Source organism: Lepidochelys olivacea, assembly GCF_965140295.1.
Source record: "Lepidochelys olivacea isolate rLepOli2 genome assembly, chromosome: 7".
NCBI classification, from domain to species: domain Eukaryota; kingdom Metazoa; phylum Chordata; order Testudines; family Cheloniidae; genus Lepidochelys; species Lepidochelys olivacea.
This window is the reverse complement of record NC_140417.1, coordinates 109,847,029-109,863,423: the sequence shown is the minus strand read 5'-3', so window position 1 is coordinate 109,863,423 and position 16,395 is coordinate 109,847,029.

Sequence of the window (16,395 nt, the reverse complement as noted above, 5' to 3'; positions counted from 1 at the left end):
TGTAGGGCAGGAAGGGACCTTGAGACATCATATAGTCCATTCTGCTGTGCTGAGGCAGGATTAAGTATACCTAGATCTTCTCTGACAGGTGTTTATCTGACCTGTTGGTCAAAACCTCCAGTGATGGGGATTCCACAACCTCCCTAGGTAACCTGTCCGAGTGCTTAACTATCCTTATCATTAGAAAGCTATTAGGAAAAACTATCCTGAATCTCCCTTGCTGCAAGCCAAACTAATTGCTTCTTGTTCTATCCTTGGTGGACATGGAGAACAATTATCCACCATCCTCTTATGTATTTGAAGGCCTTTATCATGTCCCACCATGGCTTTCTCTTCTCTAGACTAAACATATCCAATTCTTTCTGTCTTTCCTCACAGGTCATGTTTTCTAAACCTCTTATTTTTTGTTGCTCCCCTCTGGAGTCTCTCTAACTTGGCCACATCTTTCTTAAAATGTGATGCCCAAAACTGGCCATGGTACTCCTGCTGCGTCCTCATCACTGCCAAGAGAGTGAAACAATTACCTCCCATATCTTACACACAAGACTGTTGCTAATACATCCCAGAACAATGACATTTACCTTTTTCACAAAAGTTGATTCAGTTTGCTATCCACTATAACCACTAGATCGTTTTTTGCAGCAACACCGCCTAGAAAATTATTCCCTATTTTGGATTTGTGTATTTGATTTTTCCTTCCTTAATGTAGTACTTTGCACTTGTCTTTATTGAAATTAATTTTATATGATTGATTTCAGACCAATTCTCCAATTTATCAAGATCACTCTGTGCCACCCATTTCCCCCCCCCCCCAAAATACCATGTGGCATCACAGGGTGCATCATTAGCCAACCATTCCACACAGGGGAACAATAAGAAAAAACACAGCTTCACATGCACCAATTGTGGTTCTCACAGGTTAGTGTATGTCTAAACACAATGTACTATACTTGTTTACTCAAATGGACACAAACATTTTATTGTCTTTGGGGGGGGGGGGGGTATTACACACTGATTTTCTGCACTGTTTTTTCCACTCAACAAAAGGTCTATTTTGGAGAATTGAATTAATTTTATTAGTTCATAACAAATACTGCAGAATGCATAGTGCTTGTCAAAGCCAACAGTAATTGCTAATGCACACCAAGCACCACGTAATTCATAGTTTCAGGAACACACCCGGTCATATTTATCAGATGTACTGCAAGCACTACCCAACTCAGAGAGCACTACTGTGGCTGACCATTAAAATGCTCTTTCAAAACCTGCCTCAACCGCATAGCTCCACATCGGGCTCTTGTAATGGCCCTCGTGTCTGGCTGTTCAAAGTCAGCAGACAGCTGCTCTGCCTCTGCCCTCCTCTCCGACAGCAGCTTTTCCTCTTATCTCACAGATATTATGCAGGACGCAACAGGCAACTATTACCATTGGAATATTTTTCTCATTGAAATTCAATCTAGAGAGTAAACACCACAAGCACCCTTTTAATCTGCCAAAAGCACATTCAATAGTCATTCTGCACCTACTGAGCTAGTAGCTCAGACTTTCCTTGGTGCTGTTGGTGTAGCTGGAGTACGGCTCCATGAGCCAGGGGAGCCAGGGATAGGTTGGGTCGCCCAGAATTGCTATCGGCATTTCAACATCATAATTGGTTATCCACCAGTTGGGAAAGAATCATAGAATCATGGAAGATTAGGGTTGGAAGGGACCTCAGGAGGTCATCTAGTCCAACCCCCTGCTCAAAGCAGAACCAACCCCAACTTTATCATCCCAGCCAGGGCTTTGTCAAGCCAGGCCTTAAAAACCTCACTCCTGTGCTCTTAAAGATGTACTGCATCTGTACCTTCCCTGACCAATCCATGTTGAAATTGATGGAGCATCCCCAGTGATCCATCAACACTTGCATAACCATAGAAAAAAGTAGTCCTCTCTCGATTTACCCTGTTGCAAGGGGGGCTGATGCCAAAATAGGAATATGCATGCTATCACCCCACCACAGTCCAGGAACCCTATTGCTGCAATCCATCTACTCTATCCTGCACACTGCTGACAGTCACAGTCCTGCATGGCAGGAGATGATTAAATGGCCCTAAACACTTACTGGCACTGTGAATTTTCCAATTCCAAAATGATTTTCCATTCACCAGTAGTTACACAGCATTGCAAACCTCCAGAGTCCAATTGCCACTCACTTCTCCACTGTCAATGCAGCTCCCATTCCAGAGGGCTGAGGTGAGCTCATCACACATATCCGGGAATAAGGCCTTTTGCATCCAAAAGTTCTGCAGCCACTGCTCATCAGTTTTATGATGTGATCCCACCAGTCAGTGCCAGCTTCTCAGGCCTAGAAACAGTGTTCCACCCTCTGCAGCTGCTCTAGGAACAGCATCAACAACCTTGATGTGCTTTTTGATATATCCCTCAGCAAACTGTCCTGAAAGAAATCCTCATGTTTGTGGTTGTTGAGGTACTTCCCAAGGGTCTGCAAATACAGGAGAATTGTGCATCCTGTATTTGCAATGTTAACAAGAGCAGCACAGAACTCTGTGGGCTCCTTGCATCTGTCAGAAACAGTGAACACCAAAAAGTGCGGCTTTTTTTTTAAAGGCATGAAAATTATAAAAAATGAATAGTACTATGGGAGGGGGAGAGTTGCATGTTGGGAACTTGATCCCTAGCTCCCAGATATTCCTGGGTGAGTCATTACTATCCCATAAAACATTGAAAAAATGTCCCAAAAGACATTTCACCAGGTGGTAGTGCATGGCACACGGATACCTACCCATGGTGCACTGCACTTTACATAGACAAAAGCACACCTACTAAGTATGTGCAGCACCGACGCAAATAGCCAAGTATGCACAAGCTTGATCAATGTACAAACTTCAGCAGCTGTACATTGGTGCAACTTCCATTGACCAAAGTTTTTAGTGTAAACATGGCCTAATACTGTAATTCATTTGAAGGCTGCTGCGTCTCAAGAGTAGATTCACTGAACTTGTTTTGATCCTCTATGTTTCACTCTGGCCTTTAACAGAATAATAGGCTTGTTTATTTTTTAATGGAAAAAATGCTTATGGTTAATTATCTTATGTAAATTCTACCCAGAAGTACTGAATCCAGTTCCTCTATGCTTGTTTAGCAAGTTGCATATAGTTGGAAGAGACCTGGAGAATAACTGCAGAAGGATGTATATAAACCCCGTAGGAATAATCTATTGCATAGAGTCACAAAACTTAGAGATAAAAAACACCTTATACGCCAGAGGTGGGCAAACTACGGCCCGTGGGCCACATCCAGCCCGCGGGACCATCCTGCCCAGCCCCTGAACTCCTGGCCCGGAAGGCTCGCCCCAGCCCCTCCCCTGCTGTTCCCCCTCCCCCGCACCTCAGCTCACTGCAATGCTCTGGGCGGCGAGCTCTTGCCAGGCAGCACAGCTGCAGAGCTGCGGCCTGACCCAGTGCTCTGTGCTGTGCGGTAGCATGGCTGGCTCCAGCTGGGCAGCACGGCTGCCTGTCCTGTTGCTCTGGGCAGCGCAGCTGTAGTGCTGCCAGCCACCAGTGCTCCAGGCAGCGCGGTAAGGGGGCAGGGAGCAGCGGGAGTTGGATAGAGGGCAGGGGAGTTCGGAGTGGTGGTCAGGGGGTGGGGGTCTGGATAGAGGTTGGGGTGGTCAGAGGGCAGGGAACAGGGGGCTTGGATGGGGCAGGGGTTCCCAGGAGGCAGTCAGTAATGAGAGGAGGGGGTTGGATGGGGCAGTGGAGGGCAGTCAGGGGCAGGAGTTCCAGGGTTGGTCAGGGAACAGGGGCGTTGGATGGGGCAGGAGTCCCGGGGGGCTGTCAGAGGGCGAGAAGCGGGGCTGGGGGGTCGGGTCATGTCTGGCTGTTTAGGGAGGCACAGCCTCCCTTAACCGGCCCTCCATACAATTTCAGTAACCCGATGTGGCCCTGAGGCCAAAAAGTTTGCCCACCCCTGTTACAGGCCATCAAGTCCATCTCCCTGCCTACATCAGATTGTTCCCTAAAGTGCATAATACCAGATAATTTATCCAAGGTTTCCTAGTGTTCCATATGAATTGTAAGAGTACTACCCAAAAGCTCTCCTTTCACGTGTACATATCTGATCCATGAATAAAAAGATGTCCATCCTGTGTAACATTAGGCTTCATGCCATCAATTATAAGAACCACATCTTCCCATGCGTATGTTTACAGGGCATTTTCACTGGATAAGCCAATAACCCGAGGGCAGGTTCCTTATCTGCATGTAATGATAGCAATTTACATTGTTCCGTCAAAGGCTAACTTTTTCTTTAAAAAATGATAGGGGAGTTAATTAGAGGTACTTAGCCAGTTCTTTGTCTGTGAGGCAGAACAGGGGAAGGTCAAATGGAATTCTTCTAGAAGCAGCAAATACAATGTGTCTGCACAGAAAGTACTCTCCCAACATGAATAACTACCAGATTAAGAATAACTAAAAGATTAACAATTAATTTCACTTGGAGTGAGAGGTGGTTTAAATTAAAGGCACTCTGATTTCCTATGACTTTCATACTTCAAACACTATGAGGCACCAAGACAGACAAAATAAAAAGCTGCAGGAGAAGATTGTTTCTGAAGCTACCATAGCGATCAGCGGTCAGCAGAATATAATAGCAGTTGACACGTCAGGTCAATATGAATGCAGTTTGGAGCCAGCTATTTTGGAAGCCATCCAGTTTGTCACTTCAGTACTAATGAAGAAAATGATGCAACATGTTTTACATCGTATGAAAACCAGGATAAAAATGAAGGAGAATTCTCCCATCTCTCTCCCCAAATTTAATTGTCCTATTTTTAAAAACTCATTTATTCTTACTGCTTCTTTGTATCAAGCTGACAGCTTTGCCACATCGCCCCCACTGTGCTCAAAAAGATGGTGTGATCCTGTATCCCAAATGTAGTCCTGATATTTTAATTGAGCTAATATATAGCCACAATTATAGATTCCACCGAAAAGTGAAGCAGCTGTCACACACAAAACCAGCATCCCCTCACTAGCTATATTTCAAATACATCAATAAATAAAATCCAATGGCCCATCAATCGAGACCCTCAGAAGGTTTAAAGGTTTGTGTGTGAAGGAGAAAACACATCATGGTTAGTTTAAGCAAGACAATTTGCTTCCCCAACCAAGTTGTTTACAAGCAATCCTATAAGTGTCTATCTGTCCACCAGAGTTATGCAGAGAGGGAGGAATATGATTGTACCTCCATGACTATCCCGCTTATCCCCCACCCCCATCCTGCTGCAAATTCTTTTGTGAATCCCTAACTCCACAGAGCTCCCGTGGAGTCTCTCAGGTCAGAAAGGGAAACAGACTTTAGGCACATGGAAAATTACTGTAGGCAACTTGCCAGTAGTGAGAGGGAAATGGAGAAAGGTGAATGCACAGACCTGTCCAAAAAAAAAAGCTGTATAAGGAAATTTTCTCCATGTAGGAGCCAGTCCTGTCCTTTTCTCCAGGAGTATGGAGGGCCTTGAGCTGTTCTGGTGTGTAAGTAAATGGTGAATGATCGCTAGGGTTGGTATGTGACCCTAGATAGGAGCCTGGTAGCATGCAGCGATCCCTGCATGCTGCCATGAAGTGAGTAGATGGGTGCAGGAAAACCAATCCCAAATTACTTGAAAAAATGAGCCGGTTTACTCACATGGGAAATGCCTGCACATAGACAAACTGCCTCTCAGTCCACACAAGTCTTCCTTGCACACTGCTCCAAAAACAGCATGGATGAGTGAACGGGGCCCTTGACTGGGAATCACAAGATAGGGCACTCTTGCCAGCCCTGCCACTTGAGCAAGGCCTCTGTTTCCTCTTCCCGTGCTTTGCCTGTCCTGTCCATCTAAGCGGTGAGCTCCTCAAGTCAGTGTAAGTAAAAAATACAGTGTCCAGCACCCTCCAGGCCAGTCTGTGCTCTCAGAAGAATACACAAAAGGGTTTGCCGAATCCATATGCAATTCCCAAATGGCAAATACAAACCAGATTATTTTTCCATGGTGGAAAATCCTCCAAGAAGTACTCAACACTTTGAGAATGGTTGAAGAAAATAGATCCTTCTACCAGACACTGCTATAGGACAGTGGGCAAACCATAGACTGCATGCAGTATGTTGAATCATTCAGTAGGTACTGCCACCTTTTGATTCTTCAGGAGATAGGCAGCCGGTTTTCCTGATCATCAGTAAGTGATAGCGAGCGTCTGTGCTCCTGAAAATCTGAAATAGAGATACATGGCCCATGGAGCCCCTCAAATTTGGCTCAGCTTCCCCTCTGTCAGAAAGAAGGGACGGCCAGGCCAAATCTGTCACTCTAGGCAGCTGCCTAGTTTGCCTACAGTTAGAGTGGCCTTTGGTTTCATTCACAACTGTTTTTTAAAAGACGTACTAGAAACTGTTCAACTTAACATACATTCACAGCCATTTAAATGGGAGGCAGAGAAATAATCAACACAGTCACTTAATGGGACAAACCCCAAGAAGATGGGGTTTTTTTCCTATTACATTTACTGAATTTTCTGTCACCGTAGCAGGACAAACATAATTGTTCAAGCAGCTATGTTGAGACTAATTGCCCTGTCATTTACAATAAGAGTGGTTAATATGGCCATTAAGAGGTTACAAATGGTCACCATGATGTACAAAGTACCCAGGACAGATTATATACATGGGCTGGAGGTCAGAGCCCTTTTGCTCATGGTACAACATATAGAAAGGGTGGGTGAAATCCCAATCTATGGCTGTCATGGACAAAAAGAAAACTATTTTCTTCCCTATGAAATCCTGTGCAGTGGAACTAGGCTGGGTAGTGAATACTTTGGTGAATCACTGACTGGAAACACAATCACTGACCTGCCTTGTCTACATTTTTCCACAGAGAAAGTTGCCCAGACTCAGACTAGCCACTTCCCTGGGGGCAGACTGGTGTCTGGAAGGGATGAATGTCATGTCAGCTCTGAGCTTCAACCAGTTTTGCTCCCTGAGGAGCTGTTGCACAACTATACCATCCTCACCTCTGGTGGCTAAAAAAACAAACCAAGAGGTATTGGGACATTGTTGACAGGGATAATTGGTTCCCACTTTGGCATTCCAGGAATACTTGGTCTAGAAACTTTGCAAAATTAGCAGGATATCACCAATAGCTGTCTTCCATAAGGGATGGGCTGACCGTGGAATGGCCAATATGGACAGTACATTATGCTGCCTTTTGTATATGTTCCACTGACACCTAGTATAATTGTTCCAAATCTTGTATAATTGTTCTCTCCACTAGCTGAGCTATTGAAGCTTGTTTTTATGTTAGTGGGTGATGACCTGTATTTTTGGCTGTGTCCTGTGTAGACTTGGTTTTAAACAGGTTTTAACCATTTTAGCCATTATGATCACTTGAACTCTACTTTAAATGTCTCTGGTACTTTGAGCTGCTTTGGGTTCTTTATTTTTCAAGCGGTTAATTTTTAGAAGAGCAGAAAAACCTAAAAATAAACCAACTGCTATGACAACTTTGGCATTTCATTCTCAGATTTCAGTGGCCGGGAGAGAGAATGGTCTGTCTGGTCTTGGCTTTAAGCCACTAGGAGGTTCATATCTGACATAATCAACTCACATTAATCAGGTAAAGAAGCTGAATGCAATTCAGACCATGAGGCTTCCATTGAACAGTTGGGCTTGGACTTCAGAAGACGGAGGGGAAAGGAGAGCAGACGGTAGATACAGAGCCTATTTCTCTTCTCACTTATACCAGTTTTACACCAAACAATTGTAGTGGAATTATTCCCAAATTACAGTGGTGAGAGAAACAAGCCCTTGGCATAGATCTGCTTCAACAACATTTCTTATTATCTCCTAATTGCCATTTAGAGGACATTGTGATTTGTGTTACATCAACCTTTACTCATTTATTCTGAAGGTTGAATATGTCAGTGTGTCTGGGGCATCCAGCATTCAGAAATAAAATGTTTATAGAAACACAAGTCTTCTATTGTAACTTCAGTGAAAAAATAATGCTCTCTTTGTAGTTATTTTCACTTGACAGACAGCTTAAATTAGGTTGCTGAATAACTGGGTACATAGTACAACAGTAAACCTATCACAAAAGCATGTTAATCACAGCACAACTGATACTTGACATCCATTGGTGAAAGGCATTTTTACAGTCTTTCATTAAAATTGAAAGGAGGATTAAGAGGCCAATTTCTTGATTAATGTCTTTCTCTGCCTGGGAGATATAATCCTATCTATAACCCCAAATTACTGGAAACAAAATTAAATTTCTGCCAGCAGATCATTCCAAGCCTATATTGCACTGAGCTCAAGAGGATTCATTTCTTTACATACTTCATTCCACATAAAGACATGAGGAGTTTTCCATGTTGTAGTGAGAGCAATAGTGCTGACTGATTCTAAGAGCAACCCAATGGAATAGCCATCTGGACTCTTAGAGAAACTTTGATATTGATCATAGAGAGATATAGAATGTCCTAAACATTATTTTTACTCTTAAAAAAGTTTTAAAAGGTTAGAAAATTCCTGGCTGTGCCTCTACAAAGGAAGTAAATTTGATTGGTGCCAAAGAGAAATCAGTCCAGTAGCAGCAGTGGTGTCTATTTGAGCAGGCAGTATTCTGGCCCTCAGGGTAGATTATAACAATGAAATGTTATGGCTGATGTAGAACATCAACTTGTTACTCAAAATTCTTAAAAGACTCAAGAGGGGGGAAAAAAATCAATCAGCCTGGGAGGAACACAGTGGTAGATATTTTGATAGCATACTTCCTCTGGCCCTGTCCCACCCAGATTCAAACAGGGGGAGGATTTCCTTTTGGGAACCTGAGCACCTTTCCCCTTTCAAGTGGCAGCATGCTTAGAGTGCACGGCTAAGCTTTCAGAGCTGCAACCGAAACAACTGTATCAGGAACTGGATGTCAATGTTGTGACTATGACACAGGGCAGATTCTCAGCTGGTGTAATGTCAGTGAAGCTACACTGATTCACACCAGCTGAGAACCTGGCACTCCATATCTAACGACAGCTCCTGGCCAGATTTCACAACAACATTTCTGGTAGACATCTCTTTTCCAAACCCAATACTATTTGTATTGGCACTGCTTAAACGAAGAAGGTCCAGCAAAGCTGCCACTAATTTCAGCCATTCTAACACCAGATGGGACAAGAACTCTATAAGATCAGCCAGTAATGCCATGGTGCAGCATGGCTCCCTGTACACCAAGAGGATCTCCATTCTGCCAAGAATTACTGGCAATCCAGTTTCTGAGTGGAAAAATACCCTATAGTTAAGACCCGATGCACCCAGCACAGCCACACTACCTCTTCAACCAAAACCCAGCCAGACCAGATTACCCAGCAAACTTCTGAGTTTATAATGGTGTTGCAATGTCATCAAGCGAGGTCTCTGAAATAAATGGAAAGTGAGGGGCACTTTGAAAAGTAATCTTACCGTGTGAATTATTGACAGAGTGATTATTGTTTTGGCTGCTGCTTAACACATGCAGCCGTAAAGCTGCCTTGCAAAGAAAAATCAAGAGTTATTGGATGTACTCACAGTTCCAGAACTGCACCTGCTCCCATTCCTGGAGCAGCCTCTGGCTGCTAAAGACAAAGGGTAGATTTCTCAAAAGAGCCTAATTTACTCAGGAACCTAAGTCCCATTGACTTTCATTGAGACTTAAGCACTGAAGTAGCACTTTTGAAAAAATGTACCCAACGTACAGTTTGTTCAGTACTCTTGCTTAGAAATGAGATAGTGCTGAGCAAGAATGCTGGTGTCACAAGCAACATGCTCAGATATAGCCTACTAAGGTGGCACCTCGGGCATGCACCCCTACGGGTGGCTATAGCAGTACCCTGTCATGCCATCTCATACTGGTATACTGCTGACATCCCTTGAACCCATCTGTTTACTAGCATCATCAGTGCTAGTAACATTATATCCCATCAGATCAGTGCTGCAATCTTTCTGGAGTGATATTTCAATGCACTAAGCTGTTAACAGCCAGACACAGGGTGTGTCATGGTTCATGGCCAGCTGCACCTCGGACCCCTTCCTTGGCCTCTGAGTGCTCCCCCCAGAGGTATCCCATTCCTGGGGTGGGATCCGTGATTCTCCCACTGTAGCCCATGGACTAGTCTAACAGCTACTTGTATCTCCATCATGCTTTCTGCAGCTCTTTCCTTCAAGATTTGGTGTCCAGTGGCGGATACAATGACCCCAGTCTTCTTAAAGTAAAGTATTGTTTAATCTTACTGTAGGAACAAGGCAGAGCATAGACAGAAGAAGACTTCAAAACAATAGACAGTCTTTACACACATCTCTCTTACCTAAAGGCTCAGGCAGGCCTGTCTTACCCCAGATCTCTGGGTGTCAGTCTGCACCCCAACTGTCTCTCTGGCTTAACTCCTTTAGGGAGTCTTTTAATCCAGGAAAAGGTTTTTTGTTCTTGCCTTTGTTTCCTGAACTGGCTTAAATTGGTTCAGGCAGCAAACCAAGGTGTAAGAAATGGACTTCTGTATTGTGCCTGAAGTGTCTGCAGAGAAGGGAATAACAAGATCCACTCTTTTCCTGGGTGCAATTCCCAGGTAGCCCTACTAGTGAATTAACTCAATATGTGCACCCAACAACCAACATAGTAACCTGGTCAAGATACAGTATTCATAAATAATTACAGGCACCTTCAAATCCATCATTGGGTGCTATTCTCATAGATGTTTTAAAGCTGTGTGTCCTTGAGAAAGACACAGAATTGGAGTGTGCAGGGGTTTAAGGGGAAGAAGACAATGTTACAGGTAGAGCAGTAGCCACAACTATATTGAAGTTGTCTAGTACTTCCCATTCTATCCACTTGTTATCTATTGCCATTAACTTTGGCAAACTTAAAACCTTATGGGCTGAGATTTTTCATGTTGTGCATGAAGCAGGTATTGGGCAAAACATTTGTAGAATATATTATTAACTTCCCAATAGATGTGAAAGATTCTGACAAAAGAGGTGGTTTACAAACTACTTCTGTAATTAAAAAACTATTCAGGTTATTTTAAAATCATGCTTTCATTAGAGTCTGTATAGATTTCCCAGCACTGACTTTAAGTAGGGTTTTTTTTTTAAATCTTGTCTTCAAAACTTAGTTTGTTTCCCTGATGAAATAATTAGTCCCACATTTGTGATTTAATTCATAAGAAAACATTTACATCACATATGCTGGATCTATTTATTTATTTACTTACTTACTGGGCCATATGGCACCGATGCTAGTAATTTAAGAGGGAACACACCACAAATAAATGATGCAGAAAGCATTAGCCCCACTGGAACTTAGGAGGAAGCAGCAAGAGCCAGTCTAGCGAGAGGGACAGTTGAACGGAGATGGGAGAATAGTTTCCAAGAGAGTGAGAGGAGCTTTTTACATTGAGGCCATTAGGGAAGCCATCAAACCAGCAGACTGGTGTGTTGTTCTGTCACAGGCAGTGATTATCATTGCAGAGCACAGTCCCCCAAATTATTCTGGGTCATAATGTTCTCTTCAGATCATTAAAAGGATAAGATTTATATTTGCCCTCTTTAGCTAGAGCTCCACATTTCATCGTAGATCATTCTGTTCCTCTAGCTCTGCATTGCAGTGATCTATTGGGGAAGCGAGACACGAGATGAGCAGAAAGGGAAGGTCATGGAGGCTCAACAGGGTAGCTGGTTCCTGTGGATAGGCTAAGTCCAACTCCCCTGCTCCAGAACAGGTGAGCCCAATCCAGCCAATTAAAGAGGGCTGGGCTACACCCAGGCCTATAAAGGGCTGCTATTGGACAGCTGGGGGAGAACGGATTGAGACAAGCTGTACCCTGGAGATGAACATCACACCGAAGTGGAGCTAGCTCCTATGGTGGGTCCCTGGACCAAAGGGGTCAGGGAGCAGCCCTGCAGCTGCTGCTCCAAGAAGGGAGCTGGGCACCAAGCTGACTGAAACTGGGAAGCTGACAGGAGCAGGAGTAGCAGACAGGCTCAGTAGGGGTGGCCCTGAAACCTGAGAATAAGCAGCAAGTTAAAAGACAGTTTTCTGTTTGTTTACCTCTGTTAAAGAAATAAACCTCCTTGAAAAGACTGGGTGAGGCAGGGGAGAAGCCTGGCCTGGTGACACGGGACAGAAAAAGAAACAGCATATTTCCTTGCTGCAGTCTCTCCCGATTCTTGCTTTGCTGCCAGAATGAAAAGCAGCAAACAAGATTAGGTCACCAAAGGCTTTTTTGACTGCATAACAAAAACTAGCACAAATGGGTGTCCGGAGAAAGATCGTCTGGGTAGCAAAAACATTCCTTTAGAAAGAAGAGGGGAGAGCAGCGCTGTCAAACCTGGATGTCAGTTGAGTTTACTTTTCAGACCCCACAGCCATAGGCAGCGAGTTATAAGGGCCCGTGGTGTTCGTCCTCCACCAATATTCAGGAACGTGAGCCCGGCTCCACCAATGTTTGGGCTTATATTTTCAGAGCCAGCCCATCCATAGGACGGACTGGGGCAACCACCTCAGGCCCTGCACTTTGGGGGGCCCTGTGCTTCAGGGGGATGTGGGGTCCAGGGCAGCCTAGGAGGTTAGCGGGGCTGCCCGGCCACAGCCTGCCATGCTGTGTCCTGTCTTGCCTCTTCCCACCCCTGCTGCACCCCCTCCCTGTCCCCACCCTGACTCTTCCTGCCTCTGCTCCGCCCCTGCCCCGCCCCTTTCCCCAAGACCACACATCCTCACCCCACCTCTTTCCAGCTTTCGCCCTCTCCCCCGAGCGATGCTGGGAGCTGGCAGGGCAGGCTGAGGCTGGGCCACCGCCAGGCCCCTCGCTAACTCCCTTAGGCCACCCTGGACCCCACATCTCCCAGAAGCGTGGGGCCCCCAATGCACCAGTTGCCCTGGTCTGTCCTATGGACAGGTCAGCTCCGCTTGGACCCATTCTGGGCACCACCACAAATTATACAAACCTGGTGTCCATGACCACAGCCTTTCATCTTTGACTCACTCCCATGGGTTAGTCATACAGATATAGAGCAGGTTGCACAGAGGAGCCAAGAGGCCAGTGAAGAAGCTTGGCAACATGTGACCTCCAGAAGAGGTAAGCGGAATGTCTGGGTTCCAGCAACGCAGACACAGGTAACTAACCGCTTTCATGTTCTCTCCACAGGTATCGTTGCGGAGAGTGGACCAGATGATATGTCTGGGGCGAGAAAGCAGAAGGAGACTCCGCTGGTTGGAAGGCATGAGATGCGCTGTCCTGAGGTTGGGGGTTCCACGACCACCACTCCCAAGAGGAGAAGGCGGGTGGTGGTGGTCGGGGACTCTCTCCTCCGGGGGACTGAGTCATCTATCTGCCGCCCTGACCGGGAAAACCGAGAAGTCTGCTGCTTGCCAGGGGCTAAGATTCGCGATGTGACGGAGAGACTGCCGAGACTCATCAAGCCCTCGGATCGCTACCCCTTCCTGCTTCTCCACGTGGGCACCAATGATACTGCCAAGAATGACCTTGAGCGGATCACTGCGGACTATGTGGCTCTAGGAAGAAGGATAAAGGAGTTGGAGGCGCAAGTGGTGTTCTCGTCCATCCTCCCCGTGGAAGGAAAAGGCCTAGGTAGGGAGCATCGAATCGTGGAAGTCAACGAATGGCTACGCAGGTGGTGTCGGAGAGAAGGCTTTGGTTTCTTTGACCATGGGATGGTGTTCCATGAAGGAGGAGTGCTGGGCAGAGACGGGCTCCATCTTATGAAGAGAGGGAAGAGCATCTTTGCCAGCAGGCTGGCTAACCTAGTGAGGAGGGCTTTAAACTAGGTTCACCGGGGGAAGGAGACCAAAGCCCTGAGGTAAGTGGGAAAGCGGGATACCGGGAGGAAGCACAGGCAGGAATGTCTGTGAGGGGAGGGCTCCTGCCTCATACTGGCAATGAGGGGCGATCAACAGGTTATCTCAAGTGCTTATATACAAATGCACAAAGCCTTGGAAACAAGCAGGGAGAACTGGAGGTCCTGGTGATGTCAAGGAACTATGACGTGATCGGAATAACAGAGACTTGGGGGGATAACTCACATGACTGGAGTACTGTCATGGATGGTTATAAACTGTTCAGGAAGGACAGGCAGGGCAGAAAAGGTGGGGGAGTAGCACTGTATGTAAGGGAGCAGTATGACTGCTCAGAGCTCCGGTACAAAACTGCAGAAAAACCTGAGTGTCTCTGGATTAAGTTTAGAAGTGTGTGCAACAAGAGTGATGTAGTGGTGGGAGTCTGCTATAGACCACCGGACCAGGGGGATGAGGTGGATGAGGCTTTCTTCCGGCAGCTCACGGAAGCTACTAGATCGCATGCCCTGATTCTCATGGGTGACTTTAATTTTCCTGATATCTGCTGGGAGAGCAATACAGCGGTGCATAGACAATCCAGGAAGTTTTTGGAAAGCGTAGGGGACAATTTCCTGGCGCAAGTGCTAGAGGAGCCAACTAGGGGGGGCGCTTTTCTTGACCTGCTGCTCACAAACCGGGTAGAATTAGTGGGGGAAGCAAAAGTGGATGGGAATCTGGGAGGCAGTGACCATGAGTTGGTTGAGTTCAGGATCCTGACGCAGGGAAGAAAGGTAAGCAGCAGGATAAGGACCCTGGACTTCAGGAAAGCAGACTTTGACTCCCTCAGGGAACGGATGGCCAGGATCCCCTGGGGGACTAACTTGAAGGGGAAAGGAGTCCAGGAGAGCTGGCTGTATTTCAAGGAATCCCTGTTGAGGTTACAGGGACAAACCATCCCAATGAGTTGAAAGAATAGTAAATATGGCAGGCGACCAGCTTGGCTTAATGGTGAAATCCTAGCGGATCTTAAACATAAAAAAGAAGCTTACAAGAAGTGGAAGGTTGGACATATGACCAGGGAAGAGTATAAAAATATTGCTCGGGCATGTAGGAATGAAATCAGGAGGGCCAAATCGCACCTGGAGCTGCAGCTAGCGAGAGATGTCAAGAGTAACAAGAAGGGTTTCTTCAGGTATGTTGCCAACAAGAAGAAAGCCAAGGAAAGTGTGGGCCCCTTACTGAATGAAGGAGGCAACCTAGTGACAGAGGATGTGGAAAAAGCTAATGTACTCAATGCTTTTTTTGCCTCTGTTTTCACTAACAAGGTCAGCTCCCAGACTGCTGCGCTGGGCATCACAAAATGCAGAAGAGATGGCCAGCCCTCTGTGGAGATAGAGGCGGTTAGGGACTATTTAGAAAAGCTGGACGTGCACAAGTCCATGGGGCCGGACGAGTTGCATCCGAGAGTGCTGAAGGAATTGGCAGCTGTGATTGCAGAGCCACTGGCCATTATCTTTGAAAAGTCGTGGCGAACCGGGGAAGTCCCGGATGACTGGAAAAAGGCTAATGTAGTGCCAATCTTTAAAAAAGGGAAGAAGGAAGATCCTGGGAACTACAGGCCAGTCAGCCTCACCTCAGTCCCTGGAAATATCGTGGAGCAGGTCCTCAAAGAATCAATCCTGAAGCACTTGCATGAGAGGAAAGTGATCAGGAACAGCCAGCATGGATTCACCAAGGGAAGGTCATGCCTGACTAATCTAATCGCCTTCTATGATGAGATTACTGGTTCTGTGGATGAAGGGAAAGCAGTGGATGTATTGTTTCTTGACTTTAGCAAAGCTTTTGACACGGTCTCCCATAGTATTCTTGTCAGCAAGTTAAGGAAGTATGGGCTGGATGAATGCACTATAAGGTGGGTAGAAAGCTGGCTAGATTGTCGGGCTCAACGGGTAGTGATCAATGGCTCCATGTCTAGTTGGCAGCCGGTATCAAGTGGAGTGCCCCAAGGGTCGGTCCTGGGGCCGGTTTTATTCAATATCTTCATAAATGATCTGGAGGATGGTGTGGATTGCACTCTCAGCAAATTTGCGGATGATACTAAACTGGGAGGAGTGGTAGATACGCTGGAGGGGAGGGATAGGATACAGAAGGACCTAGACCAATTGGAAGATTGGGCCAAAAGGAATCTGATGAGGTTCAATAAGGATGAGTGCAGGGTCCTGCACTTAGGACGGAAGAACCCAATGCACAGCTACAGACTAGGGACCGAATGGCTAGGCAGCAGTTCTGCGGAAAAGGACCTAGGGGTGACAGTGGACGAGAAGCTGGATATGAGTCAGCAGTGTGCCCTTGTTGCCAAGAAGGCCAATGGCATTTTGGGATGTATAAGTAGGGGCATAGCGAGCAGATCGAGGGACGTGATCGTTCCCCTCTATTCGACATTGGTGAGGCCTCATCTGGAGTACTGTGTCCAGTTTTGGGCCCCACACTTCAAGAAGGATGTGAATAAATTGGAGAGAGTCCAGCGAAGGGCAACAAAAATGATT